Here is a 7,687-nt window from a genome sequence, read left to right as displayed (position 1 = left end):
CAGGTCATCATCTCAAGGTAGTAAGGTCGAACCCCATGTCAGGCCCCACTTGTCCTTCTCCCTCTGCTCCTCCCTCTACTCGCTTGCTCTATCTCTCAAATAAATAAATAAAACATCTAAAAAAAACACCTCTCCCTCTTCCCCTGCTCACTCATGCTCTCTCTCAAGTAAATAAACAAATTTTTAAATAAATAAGTAAACTCTTCTAAAAATAAATACAATTTTTAAAAAGATTTTATTTATTTATTTGACAGACAGAAATCACAAGTAGGCAGAGAGGCAGGCAGAGGGGGGTTGGGGGAGAAGCAGGCTCCCTGCTGAGCAGAGAGCCCAATGCGGGGCTCCATCCCAGGACCCTGAGATCATGACCTGAGCCGAAGGCAGAGGCTTTAACCCACTGAGCCACCCAGGCGCCCCTAAAAATAAATACAATCTTAAAACCTTTCTCTAATTTTTTTAAATAATAAAAATAAAAATGTATCTATTTAGCTAAACACGGGATGATACAAAAGCAAGCAAAATGAAGTTTCTGCTCTTATAGGGCTTATATTGTAGTCCAAGAGGCAGACAAAAACAAACCAATAATTTATAATATGTCTGTGCTAAAAAAAAATAAATAATGTAGGGGATGTGGGGTAAAGAAAGCTGTGTGTATGTGTATGCATGTGTTATTTTGTACAGGTTAGGGAAGGTCTCACTGATTCAATGATATTTGAAAAGGGCATGAAGGTCATGAAGGAGTGAACCAGGTGGGATAAAGTAGTTCTAGGCAGTGGGAATAGCAAGTAAAAACATCTTTTATATGATTTTTTATGTAGAAAATCCATTTAGCAATAATTGCGCCTCAGATAAACCTCATTGGCTACGATACTGCCACTGCGCAAAGCTTATGCAGAAAATCCAAAAAATAGACAACATTAGAACTAAAAGAGACTTTATCAAGGTTGCCAGATACAAGAAAAATATTCAAAAACCACTGGGGCTTCTATGCAACGGCAGCAACAAATTAGGACACAGAGTACGAAAAAGAAAAAGATTTCATTTACGATGGCAACAGAATCAACATAACTGTGATTAAATGTAACAGATGATACACAAGACCTATGTAAAAATGAATTCTGTATCTTTATTGATCTAATAAGATTGAATCAAATAAGATCTAATAACATCTAAAAATAATATGTAAATAAATCAGTTATGTTTACCAATGGAAAGGCTCAGTGTTGTAAAGAGAGTGAGCCTCCACATATTAATATAGAAATTAAATGGAGGGCACCTGGGTGGCTCCATCGGTTAAGTGTCTGCCTTTGGCTCAGGTTGTGATCCCAGGGTCCTGGGATTGAGTTCCACGTTGGGCTCCTTGCTCAGCAGGAAGCCTACTTCTCTCTTTCTCTCTCTACCAGCTGCTCCCCCTGCTTGTGCTCTCTCGCTCTGTCAAATAAATAAAAAATCTTAAAAAAAAAAAAAGAAGAAGAAATTAAATGGAATTCCAACCAAAGGCACAGCAAAGTTTTCTGAAGAAACTTGGTAAACAAATCTTAAAATTCCTATGACGATAAGGACCAAGAATATCTGAGACTATTTTAGGGAGGGACAGGAGGATAGGGAGATACTTAGCCCTACCGTAGTAGGGTGATCAGTAGCTGAAACAAACAAACCTCAACATCTCTATGACTCCAACATGATAAAAGTTTATTTCTGGCTTCTATAAATCCAAAATGGGTGTTCCTGACCAGTGGGCAGGTGTAGACCCCTTCTTCTTCCATTTTTGGTTCCCACCTTTCAAGGCACCATGCATGTTTGCATCACGCTGGTGGGAAAGGAAAGAGAGTGAAGGATCATGCATGGAAGTTTTTGTAGGCAATGCCTAGACATGGTATACATTGTTTCCATTCACATCACTGGCCAGAACTCACTCATGGGGCCACACCTACTGCCAGGGAGGCTGGGAGACAGAGCCCAGCTGTGGTCCCAAGAACAAGAAGAAGCAGGTATTGTGAAAAGCTAGCCAGTCTCGGTCATATCTGCCATATGTCAAGATTTCTTATACAGATATGATCACCTAAACTGTGTGGAGTGGCACAGGGATAAACGAATAGATCACCAGAACAAGAAACATAGCCCAGACGCAGAATTATACAAATATTGGAAGTCCCGATATGACAAGGATAGCTTCACAAGTCAGTGAGGGCAGTGGCGAACTATGTAGCATACGGCGCTGGGACAACTGGCCATCTCTGTGGGAGCCAATATAAAATAATATATATGGGGCACCTGGGTAGCTCAGTGGGTTAAAGCCTGTGCCTTCAGCTCAGGTCATGATCCCAGGGTCCCAGGATTGAGCCCCACGTCGGGCTCTCTGCTCACTGGGGAGCCTGCTTTGCCCTCTCTCTCTGTCTGCCTCTCTGCCTACCTGTGATCTCTGTCTGTCAAATAAATAAATACATAATCTTAAAAAAAATATGGAAGGCCATATATAAAAACCTAGGTGACTTGAGGTCCTAAATGTAAAAGAGCAAACACTTTCAAATAATTCGAAGAATTATTTCAGAGAATATCTTATGTTTTTGTTTAGGGAAGGATTTCTTGAACATGGGAAAGACAGAGAGAAAGAAGGGAGGAAACACCAACCATGAAGGAAAAGACTGATAAATTTGACTCTCCTTTCTGCTTCATTGGTTTGTCTATTACTGTGCCAAAAGCACGGTAAAGAAAGATGTCCTCAATGAAAAAAATTCTAAAACCACAAATAAGAGAAAACATTCTCAAAGTAAAAAACTGTAAAGGATTAATGTTCAGATTACGTAACGAACTTCAATAAGTTAAAGGCAAACAACCAGCAGAAGAGTGAACAAAGGATATGAACAACAAATACGCAAGAGAGGAAATGGAATTTCCCATGCAAAATTAAAAAGATGCCCAACTTCACTCATAATTGTGAAAACACACACACACACACACAGGTCAACAATAAGATACCAGATCACACCAATCATATGGGCAAAAATTTAAAAGTCTGGCAGTACCAAGTATTATTAGCAAGAATGTGGAGAAATGAAGACTCTTGCACATTGCTGGTGGGAGGGCAAATTAGTGCAAATACTTTGGAGACCAATTTGGAAATACAGCTTGACAATATACACATCCCGGGACCCAGCAATTCCTCCCCTTGGTATTACGCCCCAGAAACATTTTGCATCTAGACATAAGGAGACAGCCTGGAAGCAGCTCATTGGAGGCTCGTCTACAGTTGCAACAAAATTCAGCAACAATCTGTTTGTCTACCAACAGCAGAGGAAATTAAGACAGTGTGGTGTTTTTGTGCAATGGGCTACTCCTCCTCAGGTAAAAGGAATGAACCTGGGCTACATGTAGCAACATGAACAAATCTTGGGAAAATAATCTTGAATGAAACAATGGAGAGTGATCCCATTCATGTAAATATGTACACAGTAGCAGGCTTAACTGCTCATTTAAAAATTAAACATGTATGGGTGCCTGGGTGGCTCAGTGGGTTAAGGCCTCTGCCTTTGGCTCAGGTCATGATCCCAGGGTCCTGGGATCGAGTGCTGCATCGGGCTCTCTGCTCAGCAGGGAGCCTGCTTCCTCCTCTCTCTCTCTCTCTGTCTGCCTCTCTGCCTACTTGTGATCTCTGTCAAAGAAATAAATAAAATCTTTAAAAAAAATTAAATATGTACAAAATAATACTATATTTTTATGGATAGCTACATAGTGAACGTATCAAAATGTGGATAGGCAGGACACACACCAGCTTAGAGTTACCTGTGAGTTAGTGCCAGTGAAAAGAGTAATGAAAAGGAATCAGGATGAGAGCAAAATCAGACAGAAGTAATATGGCAAAATGTTCACAGTTGCTAAATAGGGGTGATGAACAGAAGGATTTTATTATATTATCCCCTATTCTTCCATATGTGTGAAATATTTTATGTTTAACATTTTAATAAATTAATTTCTAAACATCTAAAGGAAGGATTCCGGTTGGCATATCCTGCCTGGGTCAGTTGCCCTTTTACGAAGCGGTCAACTGGAAGAAAATGGCAGTTCTGGCCATAGCTATACATATGCAGAATTCTGGGGATGCAGACAGTGTCCTTGAGAAGGAAGAGAAGTAGCACAGACAGTACCAAAGGTGTCTACTCTGTGCTGGTCCCCAGGGCATAAGCAGCCAGGATATCTGGGAAATTAACCAGGGAGCCCATTAGAATCCCCAAGGAGCTTCCTTCAGGAATCAAACCCAAACCTGCTGAGTCAGAATTTTCCAGCCATTCACATTTCAAAAAAAAGCCTGCCGGTTGGTTCTGATGGGAAACCCTAGTTAAAGCATAATCATCTAAGGCCTTGGGTTCAAACCACTGCGTGGAATCCCTAGCTCAGGTGAGCAGGACCCAAGCTTATACCCACCTGCCATGTGCCTGGGTAGGGACTCCTTCCCTTTGAGAGACAGCCTGTGGACAAAGGAGAGGACACACATAGGGGGACTAGTTTCTAGGAACGCCCCATTTCCAGACTTCATCCTCCAATAATACCCTTGGCCTTAACCAGCCGCCCTGGTTCTTCTGGAATTTAGCATTAGGAAGCACATCAGGGAGAGAGGAGCTTGAGCTCCCCCTAGAGGCCAAAAGTGTTAATGTTGCTGACTCTCCAAAGCTCTTGCGGGGTTAAAAATAACAATAAAAAAACAACTGCTTCCCCGGCACTTACTAAATGCCAGACACTGTGCAGAAGTGGTGTGCCTAAAGTACCTAAACTAGGGGGTGGCAAATTCAGGATTCGAACCCAGGTCTGTCAGACTCCCAGAGCCGTAGCATGGGAAATCTTGGGTCATTAAAGATCCTCAGTAGTGTGGCCGTAACCAGCCTTCTGTCCTCACACCTGCTTTAGTGACACGCTAGCGTCTACTCTTATCCAAGCACACGGAGCACCACTTGGGGGCGGTGATGCTGTTGGTGCCCTCATGGTTTTTTTTTTTTGTTTTTTTTTTTTTTTAAATTTTATTTATTTATTTTTTTAAAGATTTTATTTATTTATTTGACAGAGAGAAATCACAAGTAGGCAGAGAGGCAGACAGAGAGAGAGGAGGAAGCAGGCTCCCTGCTGAGCAGAGAGCCCGATGTGGGGCTTGAACCCAGGACCTGGGATCATGACCTGAGCCGAAGGCAGCGGCTTAACCCACTGAGCCACCCAAGTGCCCCTGTTTGTTTTTTTTTTTAACATATAATGTATTATTTGTCTCAGGGGTACAGGTCTGTGAATCGTCAGGCTTACCTACTTCACAGCACTCACCATAGCACATACCCTCCCCAATGTCCATCACCCGGCCACCCCATCCCTATCCCCCATCCCGCAGCAACCCTCTTGTTTCGAGAGATTAGGAGTCTATTATGGTTTGTCTCCCTCCTGATCCCATCTTGTTTCATTTTTTCCTTCCTTACCCTCTACAACCACCTGCCCTGCCTCTCAAATTCCTTATATCAGAGAGATCATGTGATCATTGTCTTTCTCTGATTGACTTACTTCACTCCGCATAACACCCTCTAGTTCCAACCACGTTGCAAATGGCAAGATTTCATTTATTTTGATGGCTGCATAGTATTCCATTGTGTGTATACACCACATCTTCTTTATCCATTCATCTGTTGATGGACATCTAGGTTCTTTCCATAGTTTGGCTATGGTGGATATTGCTGCTATAAACATTGGGGTGCACGTGCCCCTTCGGATCACTACATTCGTATCTTTAGGGTAAATACCCAGTAGTGCAATTGGTGGGTCGTAGGGTAGCTCTATTTTCAACTTTTTGAGGAACCTCCATGCTGTTTTCCAGAGTGGCTGCACCAGCTTGCATTCCCACCATTACAGGAGGGTTCCCCTTCCTCCACATCCTCGCCAACATCCGCCCTCATGTTCTTATTGTTGCCTTCCTGCCAGGTGTCCCCAGAGTATCCCTTCCACCAAAACATCTATGAGGCAAGTCCTAATTGTTCTTCAGGGCTCTGCCGAATGTACAACGCCAATGGTTGCTTACCTGTCTCCCCCACTCGCAGTGCACTCCCCAAAGCAGGCTTCGACTGGCTCATCTCACTACCCCCAGCTGATGAGCAAAGCAAGGGGATGAGTGAATGAATACACGAATGACTGGACGAATAAAAGGTAATGGGGACGACAAGCAAATGGCACTTGGTGGAGGGGGATGCGTGCCTGTAACCATGGTAACGATGATGTTCCTGTGTGATAGTGCTAGAGGTTGGTAACCATGGCAACACAGACAGTGAGGCCTGTTTGGACCATACTAGCGCTGCCCACTGCCTGTCCATGCCGAGCCTGACCTGATCAGTGGCCAAACAAGATGATGGACGCAAGCAGCAACTGCTGTCCTGACCCCGAGACTCCCCCCACCACCCCAGGGCTGAGTCTCACAGTGGTCCTATCTTTTTTCTGAGTGGTCCAGGAGACTCCTGAAAAACCGTGTTGGGGACCAGTGGGTACAGTCTGCCTGCATGTGTGTATATGAGCGCAGGCAAGAGGCAGCTGGATGGGCAAATGTGTACGGTGTAGTTCGCGCTCAAGCTAGTCTTGTTCTTGCGAGTGCCAGGGGAAGGGTCGCTCCCAAGTGTATTAGGGGAAGAGGGACAGCCTCTGAATGAGTGTGGGGCAGCGCCAGAGACGTGGGCGTGGTGTGTAGGGAGGGAGGGGATCGGTCCGTCGCGAGAGTGGCCGCAGTGCGGTGTTTTGGGGAGGGGCGACGTGGGGTGTGTGTGTGTGTGTGTGTCCGCGCTCGGTCGTGGGGGGCGGGGTTCCGGGGCTGCGGGGCGGGGACCCTTGGCCGCACCGCCCGCGCGGCTGGGGGTGGGGGTGCTCCGCCCCATCCATCACCCCGAGAGCAGCGAGCAAGGCGGATATCACGGTGTCACGGGCGACTCGGCTCGCAGATCTTATCCTCTTCATTTCCGCCTGAGCCCAGCCCGCCCGCGCCGGCTCCCCGAAGGCTCCATCCATCATGGGGGAACGCGGGGGGTTGCACGGGCTTGGGGGGGGGGCTCAGACGGCGCGGTGAGGGAGGGGCAGCGGGAACCAGAAGCACCGCCCGACACCTGAGGAAGGACAAGTGGGGGCTGGGGGGGGGGGGCTTCGGAGTCCGCTCTTTCACGTGCGGGAGGGGACGCTCTCCGCCCCGGGGCGGACGAAGGGCAGGAGCCAGCCGGGGCCCTAACCTGGGACCCTCGGCAGGTTGTTGGGGTCCGGATCCCTGGGTGCCTGGCCTCTCTCTCCCACGCTGGGAGGGGCCCGAGGGAGGGCCCCAGGCCCGAGGAGGGGCTGCTGGGCGCCGGGCCCGCACCTGGACCCTGCGGGGCGACCCGGGGTCCGGGCCGCGCGGGCGGGGGCGGGCTCCCCGAAGGGAGGCCTTATTTCATTTCCCCGCGCTGCTGAGGTTTCTGCGCAGCGTCTCTCTCACCTCTTTAAATTTTACGGCGCTTGGCTTGCGGCCGCCCGGCTCCGCCCCGGGGAGGAAGCGGGTGCTGGGTCTGGGAGCCTGCCCCGGCCGAGGGGTGGCCCCAGCAGGCAGGGCGCGGGTCAGGCCCGGGGCGCCCAGACTCTGCAAGGGCGCCCGGCCTGCGAGCCCCCCCGACCCGTGGTTCCGCGGGACCTTCCGGGAAGGGGGTCTGGG

At 47.5% G+C, this 7,687-nt stretch overlaps 1 long non-coding RNA gene and 1 pseudogene across 2 annotated transcripts; both read right to left on the bottom strand.

The window, feature by feature from the left end:
* Window positions 1–763: 763 nt before the first annotated feature.
* LOC125084120 (uncharacterized) lies at window positions 764–888 on the bottom strand (annotated as a pseudogene).
* A 779-nt stretch (window positions 889–1,667) lies between these two features.
* On the bottom strand, window positions 1,668–7,687 carry LOC125083574 (uncharacterized). 2 transcript variants are annotated; one of them, XR_007122309.1, is made up of 4 exons: window positions 7,475–7,687; window positions 6,047–6,112; window positions 4,423–4,466; window positions 1,668–1,810 (listed from the first exon to the last, which is right to left on the bottom strand). It is a non-coding gene; the product is annotated as an uncharacterized LOC125083574 (long non-coding RNA). The 2 variants fall into 2 exon arrangements; XR_007122308.1 differs by lacking the exon at window positions 4,423–4,466.

The sequence above is a fragment of the Lutra lutra genome, chromosome 13 (assembly GCF_902655055.1).
Source record: "Lutra lutra chromosome 13, mLutLut1.2, whole genome shotgun sequence".
Taxonomy (NCBI): Eukaryota; Metazoa; Chordata; class Mammalia; order Carnivora; family Mustelidae; genus Lutra; species Lutra lutra.
This window is presented reverse-complemented; position numbering and strand designations above follow the sequence as displayed.